The sequence below is a fragment of the Cervus elaphus genome, chromosome 26 (genome assembly GCF_910594005.1).
Source record: "Cervus elaphus chromosome 26, mCerEla1.1, whole genome shotgun sequence".
NCBI classification, from domain to species: domain Eukaryota; kingdom Metazoa; phylum Chordata; class Mammalia; order Artiodactyla; family Cervidae; genus Cervus; species Cervus elaphus.
In genome coordinates, this window is record NC_057840.1 from 34,487,621 (window position 1) to 34,510,563 (window position 22,943).

Below are 22,943 nucleotides of genomic sequence, written 5' to 3' on the forward strand. Positions count from 1 at the left end.
ACACAAGTGGTGTGCGATCTTTTGGAACCCAGGAACGGGTGCAGACTGAAGACTGAGCTTGTCATTTCATCAGTCTCCTTTCTGTGCAGCATGTAGTGCCTGACGAGTCAGGCAAACCTGACGAGTTACACCAGAATTGAGTGGGTAGAACCTTCCCTTTGACAGTTTCATTTCAATATATCTGTTAAAATGCCACTGAAAGCAATTCAACTTATTAAGAATTGCTTTATGTATGTAGTTTTCCCACGAATACACCCAGTTTGTAATATGAGATGTTTGGAGACTTTGCTTTACTCACTTTGTAACTTCCATGCCTGGCACTGTGCCTGGCACACATCAGACATTGACTATATAATTTAATCAAACTTTGATTAAAATGAATATGTTTACTGGCTAAGAAACCAAAAACAAATAGTTATTGAAAGATGTGCAACTATTCTCCATAGTTTCCACTTCCAAATTCTAGGGTGGTGTTATTTTTTAAGTGATTGAGACCCACTGGACCTCTTAAGAAACATGAAGGGGCCGATCGGAGATATCAAATGAGAAATAGAAATTGACTTGAGTTTGCAAGGAAAGCTACAGAGTGTCTGTCTTTGGAGGTCTCTATGAGAATAGAAATGTGTGTCTCTACATAACAGATCCTGAATACTTGTTGAATGGATAAATAAAAATTGAATCTGAGGTATTTAAATAATTACCTGCTTGGATGAAACACTTCTGTGATTGCTTAACACCCTTATTCTAAAATGTTAAAATAAGACGTTTCTCACCCATTGGAATAGCTGTAATTAAAGTTTTATGGTATCAGATGTTGGCCATAATACGGAGTGAAAGGAACTCATATAAAGACATATGTCAGAGATATTGCAGGTTCCCTTCCAGAGCATGACAATAATGCCAGTATCACAATGAATCAAGTCACACAAATTGTTTGGTGTCCCAGTGCTTATAAAAGTTATGTTTATACTACACTGTAGCCTATTGAGTACATAGATAGCATTATGCCTAAAAAACAATGTATATACCTTAAATTAAAAGTGCTAAAATAAAAGTGCTTAAAAAATAAAAGTGCTTAAATAAAAATGCTAACCATTATTTGACAACACAAAAATGCTAACCATTATTTGACAATTTGATACCACAAACCTTCAATTTGAAAAAAAAAAGAAAATGCCATGTGTCCAAGGTGCAATGAAGCAGAACATAATAAAATGAGGTATGCCTGTCCTGTGGGTGGAATGTAAATTGGTACAATTACTCTTGGAAAAAAAAAAATTGGCATCACTCAGTAAAGCTCAACATGTGTATGATGAACAACCCAACAGTTCCGATTCAGGTAAATACAATGTAGAAGCATGAATACAGGGCTATGTACAACACTGCTTGTAATAAAGAAGAAAAGTAGAAACAGCCTAAAGGTGAAACAGTAGATCATATAAATATACCACGAAGTGTCTAATGACATTCAAAGAAATACTGTCTCTCAGCACAGACAATAACACTGCAAAGCCACATGCAGGAGTCTCACATACTGTCGAGTTGGAAAAAGCAAGTCACCTTGGAGCGTGTATAAGTCTGTTTTTATAGTTCAAAAGCACATAGAATTGATCAGAATGGGATGTGGGCTCATTTTCAGCCCTTATGTGTTTGCAGGACGGCTACATCATCTTGGGCCTCTAAATCCTGTCTTATTCATGTCTAGCAGGAGCAAGAAAAGTTCTGCTTCCCTAGTCATTTTAACAAAATACCCCCAATTAGGTCTCATTGGTCCTGATTGGTGTGGCTTGGGCCACGTGCCTATCTCTGCACCAATCACAGTAATCCGGGAGAGGAGATATATGAATGTTTAGCCTAATTGATATCATTCAGAGCACCTGGGCTGAGAGTAGGACAAAAGAGAGGAAAATATTGATGGTTGCCAGATGGAGGGTAGTTGAGCTTCTAAAACTATAGACGGTATTATTCCGCCCCCCTTTCAGAAGTCAATTTAAGGTTTATATTTCGCTAACTATTGTGACTTGCTTATTCTCTACGAAGGAAATGAGGTGGCTCAAAAGGCAAGTGGAAGGGAGAAAGTGGTTTTTATGTTGTGGTGGACCTGAGTCCCAGGTTACCTGCCTTTTGAAATCAGAATGTATGGATGTGAAGTGGCCCCCCATCATGGCAGGTATGGGGCAGAGGCTGGACTCTCGTCTGAATACAGAGATTCTTTTTGGATTTACAAGATCAGATTGTATCCCCTGAAAACTACTCACTTTGGTTTCGTTAACTATGTCAGTTTTGTCTGTGTTACTTATCTAAGCAATACTTTCTAGATATTTAGGGCAGGAAAGTTGTCCTTTTTTGGCCTGATTACTTTTGAGTATGTTAGTTGCGCTGGCCTAAGGTTTTATGATTTCTGGGAGCCTCATAAGTGGATTTTCACCCTGTTTTTTCTGTGAAGTTTGTGTGTTTAACTCAAGAAATAAAGATTTCACGCCTATGAGCAGGGGCTTCCCTGGTGGCTCAGCTGGTAAAGAATCCGTCTGCCATGTGGGAGACCTGGGTTCAATCTCTGGGTTGGGAAGATCCCTTGGAGAAGGGAACGGCTACCCACCCCAGCATTCAAGCCTAGAGAATTCCATGGACTGTATAGTCCATGCGGTTGCAAAGAGTCGGACATGAAAAGCAACTTTCACTTATGAACAGATTTTGGGGGCTCCTGTATTTCAAATAGTTGACATTTTAGGGAAAATGTCTATGCTTTGGGTATTTGCACAGTCATTATCATAAGGAGAAGTGTTTTTATTGGACATGACTTTAAATCATTTCTTGTTTAAACCATGCCTAACTTAGACCATTAAATCTGCTTTTACCTGTTACCTCAATATTCTCCTCCGAAGCTAACAGGCCTTTAAATTTGTCCTAATATAAAGAGTAAGTGTGGTCCCTTTTGTGGATAATTTTCATTAACATTCATTCTGAAATAACTAAAATTGATCCCATAGTTTTTGTCAGAAACACCTGGTTTTCAGTTTCTCTCCTCACCTGTTGTCTAAAATGAAAGGTAAACTTGTTTTAGACACTATAACTAAAATGATATGGTGACATATTGGACTTCTGTCTCCTTTTTATGAAACCAACCCTGACGTTTTATTTATTTTTAGTTTCAAACTCACATTAGTTGTGGTTTTCATGTAGAACTTATTTTAAACATCACCTTGCATGTACTCCTGACTATAAACCAAGCTTCCCATTGTTCTTTGGCCAAAAGCAATAAAATATGGCCTGTTTTATCACAGTGAAATGCAATTAGGATTTTCTTTTCAGAAATAGAACATCAATGGCTATTTATAACATTTCCCCAACTTTTAAAAGCCTAGTAAAGTGTTGAGATGTCTTTATGTGAAATTCTATTTGTATTTAATGCCGTGGGTACAATCTATCAGTGCATTTTGCATTTAAGGCCGGATAATCAAATATTCTTAATGTGTTTCTTTTTTCTAAAAGTTCTATTGTGAATTTATAGAACAGCCTCTGAGATCCTTAAGTATTCACCTATAAATAAGCCTCACTGATTGTTAAAGCCTCTTGCCATTCTCATATTCCATAATGGTATTTCACCTTCTACAGACCAAAGATATACTCATTAGTTTACCTCATGTTGAATTTCATGCCTTTTATTAAAAAAGTACATTTATACTTCTCAACTTTTCTCATGAGGAAACCACTGTCCTGAAGATTTCCTTAAATGTTTTCTATATAGGTTCTTTAAGCATAATTTTTTTGAATATGATCTGGTTTTAAATTATCTCTGTTTTCATTTGTTTGTGATTGGCCATTGCTATCACTGGACAGAAAACATTGCTTTTTATGTATTTCAAATCAACTAATGCCACCTTTATTATATCCAACAGGGCATTTTTTCAAGATATTTTTCTTGTTTTCAGTCTTCCATCTGCTGATGGTGGTATTTGGTCTTTTCATTTCCTTTCACTAATGCTTTGTGAGCATCTTTTTATTTTATTCCTGACTTTACAGCAAAAATGTTGTCTGTTGGTTTTAGGTCTTTTTAAAAATCACAGTAAGTGATCTGTTTCTAGATTACTGAGAGATTATCAGGTATAAGTGCTGTTTTGTCGTCTTTGAAACTAGGAGTATGTGTTGATTTGACCTATTGATAGAGCATAAGAGATTTATTTCTGTAATATTTATAGAATAAGCCCAGTTTATATTGTTGTGTAATTATTTTAATATACTGGGAATAGACTATTATGAGCACTTTATTTAATATTCTTCCATCTTATTTATCTAAGTCAAACAAGCCTCTTGCTTTTTTCCTTCTTTGTGTTTTATCAGGCTAGCTAATCTGATAAGCTTCACCAAACAACCTGGAGTCTCATTTGTCTTATATCCTGAAACTTTTTTATATAGCCTGGGAATTGTCTAATCCTTGAAGTAACCTATATTTCTTAGCTTTTCAACTTTTATGTTTTTAGTTCAGTTTTTAGTAATTAAATAGCACCTTATAGAACTGCTTCCACTGATGTTCAGATTTATTCAAAGGATCCTTTAATATAACATTCTTAAGTTTATCATCTGTTCTATGTCTGTGATATATTCTAATAATTCAAGTTTCATGTTGGATTTTAAGGCTAGATTTGCCTGAAATCTGTCTATGAGGTATTTCGTTCTATATTGAACCAGTGACTGTTTTTTAAGTATCGAAATCACAAAGTCCTGCATTTTCTTCTGCCTTTCCTATACTACATTTATTGCTATTTTTGAACTTAAGATTGAATATGTAGTTTATTTCTTTGTTCTCTACAATATAGGAAAAAAATAAAACTAGTGTCACAAGTAAAATTCTATTTCTTATTCTTCATATTAAATGAAATTAACTCACTTTTACCATTTATCCCCACTCATTTCCCCATTTTTCATAATATGATCCAGGATTTTAGGGACTTCCCTGATGGTACGTTGGTTAAGAATCCACTTTCCAATGCAGAGGGAGTGGATTCAATCCCTGGTTGGGAAACTAAGATCCCATATGCCATGAGGCAAAAAATTTTTTTAAAAATTGAAAATTGACTGATCCAGAATTTCAGACTTTGATGAGCTTAATTATTATAGTATGTTTTTATTACACATTTTTTCAAAAATTTGAAGTTTGCACCCTGTTTGGACTGTTTTTTAGAGTCATTAGCATACTTTATTCCCTATTTACTGCTTTTAATGCTTATCGCCAGTGCTACTACATGACTACTTTTTCATTTTGTTTGGATTCATCCCTCAGTTCAGTTCAGTTCAGTCCCTCAATCGTGTCCGACTCTTTGCGGCCCCGTAGACTGCAACACCCCAGGCTTCCCTGTCCCTTACCAACTCTGGAGCTTACTCAAACTCATGTCCATTGAGCCAGTGATGCCATCCAACCATCTCATCCTCTGTCATCCCCTTCTCCTCCTGCCTTCAGTCTTCCCCAGCATCAGGGTCTTTTCTAGTGAGTCAGTTCTTCGAATCAGGTGGCCAAATTATTGGAGTTTCAGCTTCAGCATCAGTCTTTCCAAGGAATAATCAAGACTGATTTCCTTTAGGATGGACTGGTTGGATCTCCTTGCAGTCCAAGGGACTCTCAAGAGCATTCTCCAACACCACAGTTCAAAAGCATCAATTCTTCAGCACTCAGTTTTCTTTATAGTCCAACTCTCACATCCATACATGACTACTGGAAAAACCATAGCCTTGACTAGACGGACCTTTGTTGGCAAAGTCATGTCTCTGCTCTTTAAGATGCTGTCTAGGTTGGTCATAACTTCTCTTCCAAGGAGTAAGTGTCTTTTAATTTCATGGCTGCAGTCACCATATGCAGTGATTTTGGAGCCCCCCAAAATAAAGTCTGTCACTGTTTCCATTGTTTCCCCATCTATTTGCCAAGAAGTGATGGGACCGGATGCCATGATCTTAGTTTTCTGAATGTTGAGTTTTAAGCCAACTTTTTCACTTTCCTCCTTCACTTTCATCAAGAGGCTCTTTACTTCTTCTTCACTTTCTGCTATAAGGGTGATGTCATCTGCATATCTGAGGTTATGGATATTTCTCCTGGCAATCGTGATTTCTGCTTGTGCTTCATCCAGTCCAGCATTTCTCATGATGTACTCTGCATATAAGTTAAATAAGCAGGGTGACAATATGCAGCCTTGACGTACTTCTTTCCCTATTTGGAACCAGTCTGTTGTTCCATGTCCATTTCTAACTGTTGCTTCTTGACCTGCATACAGATTTCTCAGGAGGCAGGTCAGGTGGTCTGGTATTCCCATCTCTTTAAGAATTTTCCACAGTTTGTTGTCGTCCACACAGTCAAAGGCTTTGGCATAGTCAATAAAGCAGAAATAGATGTTTTTCTGGAACTCTCTCGCTTTTTCCATGATCCGGTGGATGTTGGCAATTTGATCTCTGGTTCCTCTGCCTTTTCTAAATCGAGCTTGAACATCTGGAAGTTCCCAGTTCACATACCATCCCTCAGTCAACTGGAAATATTTTCAAGTAGCTTTTGTTCATGATGATACCTACCTGGTACACTTATAGGCACATTTTGTTTATCTGTGATTCTTTCTTTTCAAAAATAGTGACCAAAAGAAAGAAAAGCAGTCCCCAATTTTATCCCATTTAAGCTTCACCCCATGAACTTCTCCCTTCCCACCCAGGTACTTTGCAAAGATGGAAACAGAGAAATGATTGGATACAGCCATAGAGAGGAACTCAGGGATAGAGTGACCATGGTCTTAGGTGGTTCCCATCCTGTGGAGGACTTGGGTTTCAGAGATAAGAGATCTTATTGAGGCTGAGAATACTATTTTACTGAGTTGAGACTGAGTGAAATCATCCATCCTCCTTCTGCTTCTTGGAGTTTCATCTCTCTTCCTGGTACAGGAAATGCTTCTTACTTCTGGCAAGTCATTGAATTTAGTTTTTATTGCTATTGAAAATTCTAGTCTTTTTTTTTTTTTTTAATTTTCTGAGTATTTCAAGGGAAAGGAAAGATCAAGAACTGGACATCAGTGCCTGTCCAACACCACACCCTCTGGGTTTTTTAAAAACTAAATTGTTGATTATTGCTATAAGTCCATTATAGACCAGTAGCATGCTGTACTGTGCTCAGTCATATTCAGCCCTTTGCAATCACATGGACTACAGCCCACTAGGCTCCTCTATCAACCCATGGGATTTCTCAGGCAAGAATACTGAAATGGATTGCCGTTTCCTCCCCTGGGATCTTCCCAACCCAGGATCCAACCCACATCTCCTGCATCTCCTGCATTGGCAGGAGGATTTTTTTTTTTTAAACCACAGCACCAACTGGGAAGCCCACAGATGTGGCATTTTCCTAGGAAAATTATGTGTTTTTTTTTAAAATCCAGTCTTCCTTTTGCCACTTAAAATTGACCCAGATGTTTCTTCCATATTCCACAGAAATCATTCTGGAAAAGTAACATTTAAGTAAAAAGCAATTTATCTTTGTGTTTCTCCTCCAGGTGGAGACAGATGTGAAGAGTTGGTGGATGAAGACATTGGAAAGGCTTCAACCATAAAAGTGAGCCATTTTCATTTTTTTGCCACTTGAGTTATGAAATGCGCTAAAAGATTAATCAATTCATGAGTTTGTTAGGTATTTTCATATAAGTACCCTCTGTGAGCAAAATTTTTCTTGTTTTTTTAAAGCTTTTTTGTAAGATGGAATAACAACTATAACCAAAGGATGAGATACAAAAGAAAATTCATATTTCAAAATACATAGGTGAAGAATAAAAATTGAGTCAGGAAAAGTAAACCACAGTGTGACCCAAATTGGAGTCATTTCTTCCCGTTGGCTCTCTACTGTTAATGAGTCACTCTTCTTTTTTTTTTTTTAATTTATTTATTTATTTATTTTTTCAGTGGGTTTTGTCATACATTGACATGAATCAGCAATAGATTTACACGTATTCCCCATCCCGATCCCCCCTCCCACCTCCCTCTCCACCCGATTCCTCTGGGTCTTCCCAGTGCACCAGGCCCGAGCACTTGTCTCGTGCATCCCACCTGGGCTGGTGACCTGTTTCACCATAGATAATATACATGCTGTTCTTTTGCAACATCCCACCCTCACCTTCTCCCACAGAGTTCAAAAGTCTGTTCTGTACTTCTGTGTCTCTTTTTCCGTTTTGCATATAGGGTTGTCGTTACCATCTTTCTAAATTCCATATATATGTGTTAGTATGCTATAATGTTCTTTATCTTTCTGGCTTACTTCACTCTGTATAAGGGGCTCCAGTTTCATCCATCTCATTAGGACTGGTTCAAATGAATTCTTTTTAACGGCTGAGTAATATTCCATGGTGTATATGTACCACAGCTTCCTTATCCATTCATCTGCTGATGGGCATCTAGGTTGCTTCCATGTCCTGGCTATTATAAACAGTGCTGCGATGAACATTGGGGTGCACGTGTCTCTTTCAGATCTGGTTTCCTCGGTGTGTATGCCCAGCAGTGGGATTGCTGGGTCATATGGAAGTTCTATTTCCAGTTTTTTAAGAAGTCTCCACACTGTTCTCCATAGTGGCTGTACTAGTTTGCATTCCCACCAACAGTGTAAGAGGGTTCCCTTTTCTCCACACCCTCTCCAGCAATGAGTCACTCTTTTAGGTAGTATTTTAAATGCTTTTCATTGGACAGAAAAGTTCTTCTTGTTCTTTTTAAGTCTCTCTCTTTTCTTTAAGATATAAAATCTCAATCTAATTTTGTCGTGGCAGTACTTGAAAACCACACTGAACGATAAAAGGGAAAGGAAAGGGGATACATCCCTCTTGACAGGTCTCATCATTATTTTATTCTGTTTCTCCTTTTCTAAGTCCTTTAATTTATCACAGTCAGGCCATATTATAAGCTATTTTCAGGACTTGAAATGTTGAATTGACATTATTCACTTCCATATTAAATAATTACTAGAATGAAAGAAATATGTAAAAACAGTCCTGATACGCATAGTATTATCATTTTTACTCTGGATTATTTTTTTTTTATACTTGCAGTTTTACACCAGGCCTTTCTTTTAACCAAACAGTAAAATAAAAATAAAATTAAAGTGTAAGTGCAGCAAGGGGTTAAAGTTTGCCTTTAGCTAGCAAAATGATCATGCTTTATTGGAATCATGAATATTTAATACATTGCATTATGCTTCTTGAGGTACTCAAATTATTACAAAGACAAATGATATTTTAATGGAATAAAGATGTCCTTGTGTGTGTTGGAGTTTAGAGTTCATCGGTGTTTTTTTAGCTGGTAAAACAATGGTTTTCTTACCACAGATCTTCATTTCTGGCAAGAAAGTCTTCATTCCTGGCAAGAAAGGAGTTTTTTTGTCTAATGTATGATTAGAATTCTGAGTAGTTTAAAAATCAAGAGTCTGAGGTACAGAGTTGACTTATCTATTACACACAGTGCCTGGGACCATGATACTTTTAGTGGCCCATGAAAATGTTTTAATTTTAATTGTTTCCCCCCAGATGAATAGAATAGCCTGCCAGGCTCCTTTGTCCATGGGATTTCCCAGGCAAGAATACTGGATTGGGTTGCCATTCCCTTCTCCAGGGGATCTTCCCAACTCAAGGATAGAACCCTGGCCTCCTGCATTGCTGGCGGATTTTTTTACTGTCTAAGCTACCAAGGAAGCCTGGAATATATAATAACAAACCCAGCCTGGATTATATTTTTCTTTATACCAATGGAGGCATAAAATGCAATTCTTAATACTCTCTTTTATGGAGGAAAAGGCTAAAGTGCCCCAGGACCCAAGAAAGTCATCACATGTGCCTCCCGAGGTCGCAGTCAGGCACGCTCTATATATGTGACCAATTCAGTCTTTTGAATACTATTTTTTCTTTTTTTTTAAGAGAAATAATCATTTCTTTCACAGAAATGATTACCTTTTCTGTAAATGAACTTATCATAGACTTGTCTGCTCAACAGAGAGAGATACATGGTTCTGTCTCCAAAGAAAGTAATGACGTCTTGTGAGGTTAGGTCGCTGTGGTTTTTCATGATGTTTGCCTAGAATTAAATAAATATTTTCTCCTCTGAGAGATCCACTGATTTTCTGTTTGCTTTGTAATATGATATGGAAAATAAGGAAAGGGAAAGAGAGACTAGCTCAGGATTCTTTGGTCCCATTCTGGACAAGCATTTTTTTTTTTTTTTTTGCCTGCAAAATGTGTGTTCCATGAGAACATGTGATGACCCTGCCTCCTCTCTGCAGGGGGTGTCTAGAACTTAAGTTCTTGAATCTTCCGTGATTGCTGATCTGTATTACTGAGTACGTTTCATTCTCAATTACCGTGACTGATCTGGTTTTGTTTGTTTCTGAAGCCATGATCTAATGTTGGAGAAAATATTAAGATCTTTGTCAATCTTCAACTGCAGTGACCATGTAAGATTATCTTCTAAAAATCACTTTGATTTAAAGTAAGTGTGTTGAATGTCTGATGAACTTCTTTTGCAGAATTGGTATCCAGTCAGACAAAAGCTCCCTAAAAGCCAGGTCTTTGCATGTTTTGCTTGTTGCTATAGACTCTAGAAAAAGCCAGACATCAGGGAAGCCCAAATATTTGCTGAAAGATTGAATGAGCTAATTTCCTTCTTTAGAAAAGTCATGGTTCCCCCTCTTGAGGACTAGGGCTCCAGATCTCTGGTTTGAGGTAACAACTCTGGTGATCAGATGCTGGAAGGGCCCCATCCTCAGTGCCCAGAGAGATGGGTGACCCTGCATTGGTCAGCCTCCATCTCCAGACTCAGTTTTGTTGTTGTTCAATAGCTAAGTTATGTCTGACTCTTTGCAACCCCATGGACTACAGCACACTAGGCTTCCCTGTCCTTCACAATCTCTTGGAGTTTGCTCAAATTCATGTTCATTGAGTCGATGATGCCATCCAACCATCTCATCCTCTGTTGTCCCCTTCTCCTCCTGCCCTCAATCTTTCCCAGCATCAGGGTCTTTTCCAATGATTCATCTCTTCGAATCAGGTGGCCAAAGTATTGGAGCTTCAGCATCAGTCCTTCCAATGAATATTCAAGATTGATTTCCTTTAGGATTGACTGGTTTGATCTCCTTGCAGTCCAAGGGAATCTCAAGAGTCTTCTCCAGCACCACAGTGTGAAAACATCCATTCTTTGGCACTCAGCCTTCTCTATGGTCCAACTTTCACATCTGTACATGACTACTGGAAAAAACATAGCTTTGGCTATACAGACCTTTGTCGGCAAAGTAATGTCTCTGCTTTTTAATACACTGTCTAGGTCTGTCATAATTTTTCTTCCAAGAAGTCAGTATCTTTTACTTTCATGGCTGCAGTTTCCATCTGCAGTGATTTTGGAGGCCAAGAAAATAAAACCTGTCACTGTTTCCACTTCTTCCCCATCTATTTGCTGTGAAGTGATGGAACCGGATACCATGGTCTTAGTTTTTTGAATGCTGGGTTTCAAGCCAGGTTTTTCACTCTATCACCCTCATCAAGAGGCTCTTTAGTTCCTCTTCACTTTCTGCCATTAGAGTGGTATCATCTGCGTATCAGAGGTTGTTGATATTTCTCCCAGCAATCTTGATTTTAACTCGTGATTCATCCAACCCAGCATGGTTTAACCCTTTCACAAAAATAGTTGGGTTAGAAGGACTCAGTTTACCCTCTCACAAAAATAGTTGGGTTAGAAGGAACATTTTTACTTTTCTAGAATTTCTTAAAACAACAGAAAAGCTATTCTGATGGCCTCCTCCACCTTGGTGTCCCCCTAGATCCCTCTTACCCCATGCTCATCTCAGGCTGGTCCAGGCCATGCCACACACTCCCTTCTCCTAGCCCTCCAAAAGGAAAAAGTACCCCTGTGTTTGTAAAACAATTATTTATTTTAAATGTAAATATATATATTAAAATTGATAACCCCCCCAAAAAAAAAGTCACGTTATATCTCTGAAGTGTTCTGAAATTGTTTGAGGTATGTAAGAAAACTGCAAAACCTCTAGTTCTTAGATTAGCAAGTATCTGGGCATGTGAACAAAAATGTATATAGTACATCACTATAATAATAATCTACCAATCTGTCACCCACCAACTATAGATGTGAGCTGTTCTCTCCAGGTAGCAAGCCAGAGGATGCCACTGGGTACCAACTGATCAGATTAAGCTAGGAAAGTGAGAAAAGTCTAAAGAGAAGCTCTGCTGTCTCCAGCTGTTGAAAACATAGTCTGGAGGTGTAAACAGAAGGAATCAACTGACCTGAATTAGTAGTATTTGGTTAGGTAATCCTGATTTACAGAAATTTTTAAAATATCAGAGGAATATAGGCCTATTTTGCAGTTTTTTGACCCTAAGTTTTTTCCCTTGGTATGACATGTGTATGTGTACGTGTGTGTGTCTGTTATTCTGCTTCAAGACTATGTCTTTGATGCCAGCTATTGTATATATAAAGGATAAACAACAAAGTCCTACCATTTAGCACAGGAAGCTGTATTTAATATCCTGTGATAAACCATCCCAGAAAAGAATAGGAAGAAGCATGTGTGTATATGCATAACTGAATCACTTTGCTATACAGCAGAAATCAACCCAACATTGTAAATCAACTATATATCAATAAAATAAATTTTAACAAAGACTACGTTATCGTTGAAATACTGCCAAGAAAATATGTATGTACCAATACTCATATAAGTATATTTTTTTCCCTGAATAAACTTGCCCATACATTGTATTATTGGTGCCTTCTTGTCCAGGGTTTCATCTGCCCTGATTCTTGATGAAAGGGTGTCAGGGATGGAGGTAGGAGCACATAGCAGAGAGCTGCCCAAGGAGCTGAGAGATGCCAATTAAATGTTTCAAGGTACACTCCAGGCACTGGGGTGCTCAGGACATCCTGATCTTTACAGTTCTTGCTAGCATTTTTTGAACCCAACTATGTGGTCACGTTCTTGTCTGCAGGGTGTAAACATCACTCTAGTTTCTTCCATCTCTGTCTGGGGATTTTCACAGCCCTGTGAGTGACATTACCAGTGGTTTCAGATCCCTGGAAGTGTTTTACTTAGGGCTGACAGATTTGTCGGAAGGCAGCTAATAGAAGCATTATCGGGACTGCAGCATAAATGATGGACATTAAGAACAAATAACTCATTGTATTGAGCAAGTCATTGCTAATAATATACCCATCTGGTACAGTTCTTGGCACAGTTTGAGGACAACAGCTAACTGCAGTAGGATCTTTAAAAAGTCATTGAGATGCCTTCCTTAAGTTTCTTCCATTGCAAACTACCCTGATTATCTCTTAACGTGGAGGTGTCATGAAAATAATTTTTAAATGTATAATCAAAAATTAAAAGTGTTATAATAACCAATGTAGTGGATACAAAAATATAGCACATGTAGCCCACATGGCACAAGATTACACATTCAGAAAGATATAGAAATTTGACTCTGACTTTGAGCACCTCTTCCCCTACTAAAAAATATCTCCTTTGAAGAGTTCCAGGGATGGGTTGCATAACAGTGTAAATGCATTTAACGCTACTGAACTGTATGCTCAAAAATGGTTAAATGGCAAATTTTATATGAAATTAATACAACTAAAAATATTTTTAATTTAAAATATCTTCTAGAAGTTTGCATACCTTAAGCTTGTATGGAGATTAGACACCCTTTTGTGGGGAGGAGGCCTGAAGGAAGACTTCCTCATTGTAGATCTTTCATTTTAGCTGTGAAAAGTATGAAGGGAAATCCCCAACCATTTTTGAGAGAAAAATGATGTAAGTTTAAAAAATATATATTTGTTTTCTTATGAAGGGGTGACTTGTGGAATGAGGAACTACTTCTCATTCTTGGTATTGAGCATAAGAGGATTCTCAGGATACTATGTGAAACTATGGTAATAGGTTTCTGTCAAAAACAGGGATGGGGAGGGGGGCTTCATGGTCAAGTAGGTTTGGGATTTAAGCAAGGTTAATAATTCCTTTTCCTGCAGAGTCTTTACTATGCTGCTCTGAATGGTGCATCTTCAACAAAGAGGTGTTTCAGACAAGGTTCCCAAACTTACTGGAACAGGATACCTCCTCCCTCCTCAAAGCCCCCTGCCCCGCCTGCTAGTTTTTTGACCTATTACTGTGTTGTTCTGTGGAAGGTAGCTTGTACGTGCATGTGTGCTGAATGCTAAGTCCCTTCAGTGGTGTCTGACTCTGTGCGACCCTATGGACTGTAGCCTGCCAGGCTCCTGATACTAAAGGCCGATTTAGAATGGAAAGAGGAAGTGACTAGCACAAACCCACAAATGGGTTATAGGGTTATAGGAAGAAATAGAGATGAATTAAAGCCGTAACTGAGACCTGTCTCAGTAGGAGGAGCCAAGGAGGACATTTGGAGCACAAAACTCTGTACAATGACTCTAAGAGCTCCACCTGGATAACCAGTAATGGAGGGAGCCCTTGAGTTTGCTCGTCAGGGGTTCCCTCCTCTTCATCTCTCCCCCAGACTGACCTGTATGTTCCATGCATACAACTTGTGAAGCATCTTGGAGCATTTAGCTAAGCCACTGGGCTTCCCTGATGGCTCAGTGGTAAAGAATCTGCCTGCAATGCAGGAGACACAAGAGATTCGGGTTCGATCCCTGAGTTGGAAAGATCTCCTAGAGGAAGAAATGGAAACACACTTCAGTATTCTTGCCTGAAAAATCCCATGGACCGAAGAGCCTGGTGGGCTACAGTCCAGAGGGTCTCAAAGAGTCAGATACAAGTATAAACCACTGGCTCAGGGATCAGCAACAGATGACATTCAGTGTTCTGAAATTCTAATGTGGAAGAAAGTTTCTTTAAATCTTTTTTAAAATCTTTTGCTGTTAAGCTACTTCCAACTTAATAACATTTGATAGATTCTAATGGACTCCTTATTGGAAGAGAAGTAGCATAAAATTATTTAGCATAGGTTGTTATTGATACATCATTAAAAGTGATCTGTTTTAGGGTGATCATTTTATAAATGAATGCATACTTTGTGTAGAGCGCTAAGTATTGAGAGGGTTACAAAGGCAAGAAGACAAGGCTTCTATCCTTGGAAACATTGCAAAGTGAGTCAGAGAAGGTAAAACACTTAAAAAAGTAACCTTTCTATGAAACAGTATGTGATTAAAAAGTAGTAAGAGAAATTTAGATTACCAAAAATCTTAGAAATGTGATCCGAAGAGATGTACTTCTCATGTGAATGTCCCATGTCTTTGAAAATAATGTTTATTTTCTGTTGGATACAAAGATACCAATTAAATAAAAATGGTTTAATTGTTATTCAAGTCATCAAAATCCTTATTGAACTTTTTCTTTATTTGACCTGTCATTTTCTGAGGGAGCTGTTTTGGAGCTAAATTGTATGAGTGGATTGTTGACATTTTCTTTTAGTTCTATCAGTTTTTCTTTGTGTGTTTCAAAGCTATACTTTAGATATAGATAGGTTAACAAGTTATTTGCTTGCTATGAAGCTAGGTGCAAGATAATTGTTGTGTTTTAGAAACCAGATAGTATAGCCTGTCCCCATGAAGTGTGGGATCATGGAGAGTTATTGAAGGTCTTGTGTTTTTAGCATCTGCCACTGATGATGATCCTTGGATAGGTCTGTTCACAGCTTGCCAAGGGGCCATCTAATAGGCACAGAAAGGCCGTCACATAAAATGTCAAAAGAACCAGATGCATTCAGTGATGCCAGATCTGTTTTCAGCAGCTGTAGATAATGAACCCAGTGTCTGGAGCAGACAGTTGTAATATTTGAGAAACTTGTAGAAGCACTGGGCCAGAGTCACCACGCTTAGGAATCCGTACGGCAGAATTATCCACCACAGCTTTAGGTGATCAAGGCCTGTATTCATGTCAACTCAGTAAAGCCGACATCTCCTCCATCTCTGTCTTGGGCTTCCTGTCTCATTCCAGATCCCAACCATCGCTGTTTCAGTTGCATTTTCCAAGGTATGCATACTTTTAGAAGTCTGTATTTTATTGCCTTATAGCATTTTGCCTTTCCTGTGCCATGCGGAAAGCCCTATTCTGGAGAAAGATTACATTTGTGATAAAGACTTTTGAGAGTTAAGTCCGGTATTAAAGCAGTCATTGTGTTTTCAATCGAAAGCCTGGCTGATGCAATTGATCTTAAGTCCTGTATTAAGTAGAGTATTTTCTTTTAATATTCTTTGTCTTAAAAAGTGTGGGATTGGGTTTCTTAAAATGTTGTAACTTCATATATATTCCTTTGATTTCTAAAGCATAGTCATTCAAAGAAAAACAGAGTTTAGCAATTTCACAAGTCCTCATAAATGGAACATTATAGCAACCAGGCTCTTCGACAAATGATCACCAAATCATTTTTCTTCGGTTTCCCTTCTCTCTTTAAGCCCTCTGTTTCATTTCTAACTCTTTTCAGATTGTTTTCAAGCGGGGATCTCCCAGTCACCTCTAAGGTCACTTATTCCTAAAGCTACCTTTTAACTCCTATTTGAAGAAAGTGAAGATATTTTGTGCAGGCTTATCATTTCAAGTACACACCTGACATCTCTCTCCCTTCCTCTCCACCACTCCATATCTAAGTTGTCACCAGATCTCAGTAAACTTACTTCCCTACCTGTCTCATCCCTTCTTTTCTATTTCCACACCCTTCACAGAGGAGAAAAAATGAACATCTGATTACTTCCCATGTGCTACATGCTACACTTCTTTTATTTCATCCTTTTAGTTTTGGGCAGTTATCATCATGAATTGATCACAGGTTAGGAAACTGAAGTTCTCAGAAATTTTAGTCATCGACCAAAGTCATACAACCAGTGGTTTTAGATGCAAGATGAATTATAAATATCCAAGTTCAATTTCAAGTCCACTGTCTTCTCTGCTCCCCTGGAGTTCGAGATACTGCCCAGCCTAGCCATGTCATGTGCCTCCATGGTACCAACTCTGGCAGAGGAGCCAGATTCTCTTTCTCTCTGTTTTTTCCAAATTCATGAACCTCCAGTTCAGTCTGTCCTCCAGTCTGGTCCACTCTCAGAGCTGGATTAATTATGTCAGGTGTCTAGTCTGAAATTCACAATGATGCATTGTTGCTTGCTCCAAAAATTCTGACATATTTTTTCATTCTGTCTTTAAGTCTTTAAGTCAACTGTTCTAGAAAAGTATATTTTCTGCCACCCAAATTGTCTGCACTCCTTGTAGTCGGTGTGAGGGGAACACAGTGGGCTCAGGGGTCAGTTTGACGTGGGTGTATGTCACTGCTCATCTCCTTCCTGGGAGGCCGTGGGCAAATTTTTTGCCATCATCATCTGTAAAATCATGACGATAAACTCACTTCAGGTTAGCTCTTGGGAGTGCATGTACAATGCCAGCTATAGTGAGAGTCTGGCAGGCTCTCAAATGGAGCTGGAGGGCAGTTGCAGTAATACTGTTATCTGGACCTTATCTTTCCTCTTAAACTTAGTTCAAATTCCTCTTTCTTTATAAATGACTCCGGCCTGATTTTATCTGCCTCCTCCTATATCAGTTAGCCTCCAAACAATTCATTTAGTAATTTTAATTATGTAGTGCCTCTGGACACTGCTTTGTGGTCTTAAAAATCCTTCTTGAAATGCCTCCTCGAGAGTTGTTAATTCCTGCTCTAATGGACTGAAGTAGTTCAAAGGCAGGACGAAGTCTAATGCATGTGATATATTGCCTGGTGCCTGATATGCAACCAACTGCTCACAGACTTTTTTGATTCAAGATTGTAACTGTGTTTATTTTAAGTACAAAGATTCTCGGTGCTCAGTCACTTAGTTGTGTCTGACTCTTTGCAACCCCATGGACTGGAGCCCACCAGTCTCCTCGGTCCAAGGGATTGCCAGGCAAGAATACTGGAGTGGGAAGCTATTTCCTTCTCCAGGGGATCTTCCCGACTCAGGGATGGAACCCACATCTCCTGCATTGGCAGGCGGACTCTTGATCACTGAGCCACCAGTGTCCGTAGTTCTGAATGTAAAATATATTGCAGAGTAAACTTTGAAGCTCCAAAAAAATCTTACTATCCAGCACTTGTAATAAACCTGTCTATTAAACAGTGAACAATCTTCAAACATGACTATTTTAAACATTCATGTTTTATTTTCTTAGAGTACGTCCAAGTTAGGAAATATTGTAATTTTCTTCATAACTATTATTTTCTAGGCCTAACTTTTTTTCTTGGGCAGATTTTCATTTTTCTTCGTTGCCTCTTCAGTCTCAATAACTTTTTCTCCCCTCCTGGCCAGGTTTTCCACTGGGAGTGTCTGGTGGGGAGAATGTTGCTTATAAAATAAGCCTGAGGAAGAGTCAGGATCTGTTTCAGAGACAAAAATGTGGTGGCACTTTAAAACTGAAGGAAACATTCTGTTAATTATGGGTCATTTAGCTTTACTTAGTCACCCCATATTCAGAGCCAGTTTTTAAAACTCCATACTTTAGCATTTTAACTGGAGGTTTGGGGACCTCTTCCTTCCAAAATGTAAGTATTGGTGAAATAACCGTTTGAAACACATTGTAGGCAAGTTTCACCTGCCAAGGTGTGTGTTCCATCCTGAAGTCACATTTAAATGCATTTGCAAAGTTTATTTCTGAACAAAGTGTGTACTACTCATTTGGGCAGTGTTTTGCCTATATGGAAAAGTTATTTGTTAAAATATTTACTTAAGGAAAAGAAGTCTCCTTGGTCTGCAGGCTTAAAGTTGTGAAACTGAACTGCGTGAGATCCTTTGGAAGAAAGCTTCCCAGGGGAATGGCCTTCTGCCTTCTTGGGTCAGGCGATGGGGTGAAGGGTTGGAAACCACATCTCCCAGCTGTGGAATGCCCCGCTCACTGTGTTCGTCCTTTGACCTGTGCCCTCCTCTCCCTCGTCTGTCCGGGAGGCGATGCTGGATAAAACCCCAGAAGGGGTAGAGGTTCAGGCTAACTCCGCACGCCCCTCTGTTGGGATCCAGCAAGATCCCTCTCTTAGCAAAATGAACTTTCCAAAGAAATTTTTCAAAATTCAAACATTTTCAAGACTGTTTGAACATTCGAAACTAGAATTCTGTAGGGAAAGACTGGGAACCAGTTAGGATTCAATCAGTAAAACCATGTGTATTAGCAACATGTGTTACCAGCAGGCAGTCTTCCATTTAAGCCAGGGTTGTTTTCCGAACAGTTCACTTGAAAAATATTTCAGAGTGTATTTTTTCCTCATTAGACATAAAGCTATGTGTGGGAAGTCCTCTGGCAAATAGAGCCTGTTTAACCCATATTATACCTGAAAAGCAGTTCAGGTCATTTGGGTGGCCAGTTGCCAATACTAATATTCTTCCCCACTGTTCACATAAACAATTGCAGTTCCAACGTTTGTAGAACTGCTTACAACTAGAAAATGTAGAAAATGTAGCATAAACATTTTTATGAGGCCATGTATCTTGATATCAGAGTTTAGAGAGACACATATTCGCTATTAATATAAAACTATAGTCATACAGACTTGAGTAATCGTGTGTAAGATTGAGTCAGGAGAGCTTCACCAACCTACCAAAGCAATAATGGAAGCACATTACAATTATATAACACTTTCAAGTCTGATATATTTATAATTTATGCCAGTTTGAATTTTCAAACTCTAAGACCCAGGCATTTTCATTTACTTTGTGCAAGAGCTGAGGCGGAATGCTTTGAAATGAGCAGTAAGATGGGGCCTGGTACCCTGAGGGGAGAATGAAAGGACTGTAGGAATGATGGCCTGTGTGGGCCTCTTAGGGAGAGGCGGGAGGAGTACAGAAGGATGGGCCAAGGACTTCCTGGTGGTCCAATGGTTGAGACTCTGTGCTTCTACCACAGGGGGTGCAGGTTCGATTCGTGGTCAGGGAACAAAGGCTCTGCATGTCAAGTGGTTCTACCAAAAAAAAAAAGAAGAATGATTCATAGAAAGGAGGAACATGTATGTCATGATAGTCCCCAAGTACATCCCAAAGTGAGAATTGGCTGGTTTTGGTAATACTTGGTTGGAGAAGAGACAAAGGGGAGGGTGAGGAAATCTTTGCCTTTCAAGTTGCCATCATCCCAATCAGGGTTACCCCTTTGTCTCTGAGACCTATCCTTCTGTAAAAGCCCTGATAACCTATGATTAGATCCCACATTTGAGAATCATTATGGCTTCAAAGATCCTGATGCCGGGAAAGACTGAGGGCAGGAGGAGAAGGAGGCACGACAGAGGATGAGATGGTTGGATGGCGTCACTGACTCAATGGACATGAATTTGAGCAAACTCCAGGAGATACTGAAGGATAGGGAAGCCTGTGTGCTTAGTCAGTCTGTGGGGTTGCAAAGAGTCGGATATGACTTAGCAACTAAACAACAAATGGCTTAAAAAGCTTTTACAGGCAAAGTTGGAAACCTTCTATACCATTAGAACCTGGAACACATTCTCCTTTATGTAAGTAAACAACCATTTACCAGGACTCTTTTAGAACATGCTCTATTTTTAAATTGGTTTTGCTCATTTGTGTAGAGTTGAGTGAGCCTGAGAAGCAAAGAGTCAACAGCCAGATTCTCATGGGGAGAACTTGGGTATTTTTCCTTCAGAACTCAGAGAGCTGTTGTATCTCTCTGTACACCTTGAGGTCAGTCTCAACTGTGTGTTTCTTAGACACAAAATATAATTTCTAATTTTTTAACATTTATGATTTTTATGAACATAGCTTTCCTATCTGAGAAACTTTAAACACTTATGAAAATAATTATGATGCTCTTGGGGTCACTTTAGAATACAAAAAACAGATGGTCAGAGGTTCGTTGACATGACCAACTGACCTGCCGTGATATACTGAATGCTTTAATTTATTTTTCTTCCTCCATGATCATTTTTCTGAACATCTTGAAAGACATCCAAGAGAACTTTCTCGTCTAATTATTTCCAACTATTTCTCAGAAGTTCATTCAGACGTACAATTAAACAAATCATCCATACTTTGGGAGCACCAATTTAAACATCAAGTGTTTACATTTACATATAGAAAGAGGATTAATTATCTCTTCCCACCACCAGATTTTAATCTTAAAGACAAATTATTAATTTTGCTCCCTCTTGTTTGCTGAGCAGTTGCTCAGTAAATGGGTTAAATAATATGGTATCTGGATTCAGGAAAATGTGGTTCCCAAATGAACCATTTAGAGAAAACAGGATGTGACTGTGAGTAGAAGAGACAAGGAGGTAGATATCTCAAAAAAGCAAGTTGTTAGAAAGGAAGAAGTGGAAAGTAAGTTCTGGGTAAGCAACCAACAATGCCCATGAAACAGGCTATTATACTTAATTGTTGCACTCTTATTCCAAATGAAAGATTATTCTATATATAACCTTTCTATCCCTGCTTCTTATCCGTACATACAATTGCAGACTGTCTCTACTTCTACAAACCTCCTCAAGTTATTTCTTGGCACCTTGGAGGGACAGAAAGCACAAATCATGTTATGAACAGCTGTGGTGTCTTCATCTTCTGATCTGAGTTGCTCAGCTCTCCATGACTGGGAGGTGCCCAAAATCCAGACAATACTGCCATCATGAATCACTCACGCACAGAACCTACCCTGGGTCAATTGGTGCTTTGTTCTTTGGAGCATGTGCCAGAGTCATACTATATTCTGTGCGGAGTTGGGACAGATGCTTCTAATATCTTGTGGAGTTTTAAGTGAAAATTACTTTCTGCTCTTTATTTCTTTGTCTTTAGAACTCAGACATAAACTGTAGAGACAGGGCCTGAGGACAGCAGACCAATAATTGAAGGATGGGTTCTACATTTCTGCCTTGGATAGCTGAGTGGGACTAGGTCATAACGAGGAGGGCAGACTCCTTGTGATATTTAGCATCCAAGTTACGTGTAGGCAATTTTATTCCCTATTTATCCTTTATAATGTTGTATCCATGGGAAAATAAGTCCTCTTTCCACCCTGGCAGCACTCTGGGTAAAAGAAGCAAGTTATATAAATATAATGCGAACATGTACCATGGACAAAATGTATTAAGAGGGCCAGATGTTCCACTTTCCGCAGCCTAATAGAGTTGTAGTTGTCTGAAGTAAGCCAATATATTCAGATTGGAACATTGCCAAGAGAAAAAAGTGTAAGAACAAGGGTAAACTTGGCCTTCCTCTCAACAAGCTGCAGTCACTACAAGATAATATTGGCTTTCCCCTTCAGGGGATTCTCTGGTCTGACTCTCTTGTGCAGAATCTCTTATTACTTCTCCATCCCATACCCTCTCTACTACATTGGTCCATTCACTACTGACTAGCATCTGTCATCTTGTCTCTTCATGAAATGCCCTTCTCCTCTGCTTGGGGTAGAAATCAACCCTCCAGATAACCAATAAACCTAATGTCTCCACCCCTCTCTGTGCTCACCTCAGTCATACCTGCGTGTTAATTTTAGATGTCTAAAAGATCTAGTCCTAAATATCTCATGTTGCTTATGAGAAAATTGAGGCATGAAGAAAGTTGGTGTCACCACCAAATTTGGGCAGCAAGTTTATATCAGAGACTGAACTAGAATCAAGAAGTCTTGTCTTCTAACCTGGTATAGTTGCCGTCATACCCACTGCATTTGTAAAGTTCTTTAGTTTTTCTGAAAAGAGGTATGTATATAGATACACACACACATTTTTTTAAACTGATGAGCAATAAGAAAGATGGACTTTTAAAAACTGACTTGCTATATATTAGTCTATTTAGAGCTGAGAATGCCAACCATTTAAATCTTACAACATGAAAATTAAGCCTGTTTAAGCATATATTAATGCTGGGTTTGTATTACCTTTGGTCACCTAACTACTAAGATTTCAAGTTTCTAGCATCCCCAACTATGGGATCATCAGACTTTTAAAATCTTGCATTGCTCTAGACAT

General features: G+C 38.7%; 1 protein-coding gene across 1 annotated transcript in view; it reads left to right on the plus strand.

The window, feature by feature from the left end:
• PLEKHG1 (pleckstrin homology and RhoGEF domain containing G1) overlaps positions 1-22,943 on the plus strand; it is a 240,714-nt gene that overhangs the window by 55,848 nt on the left and 161,923 nt on the right. The window contains exon 2 of the mRNA XM_043887987.1: positions 7,518-7,576. The gene's annotated coding sequence lies outside the window, so the exon portion shown is untranslated. The remainder of the gene's footprint in view (positions 1-7,517; positions 7,577-22,943) is intronic.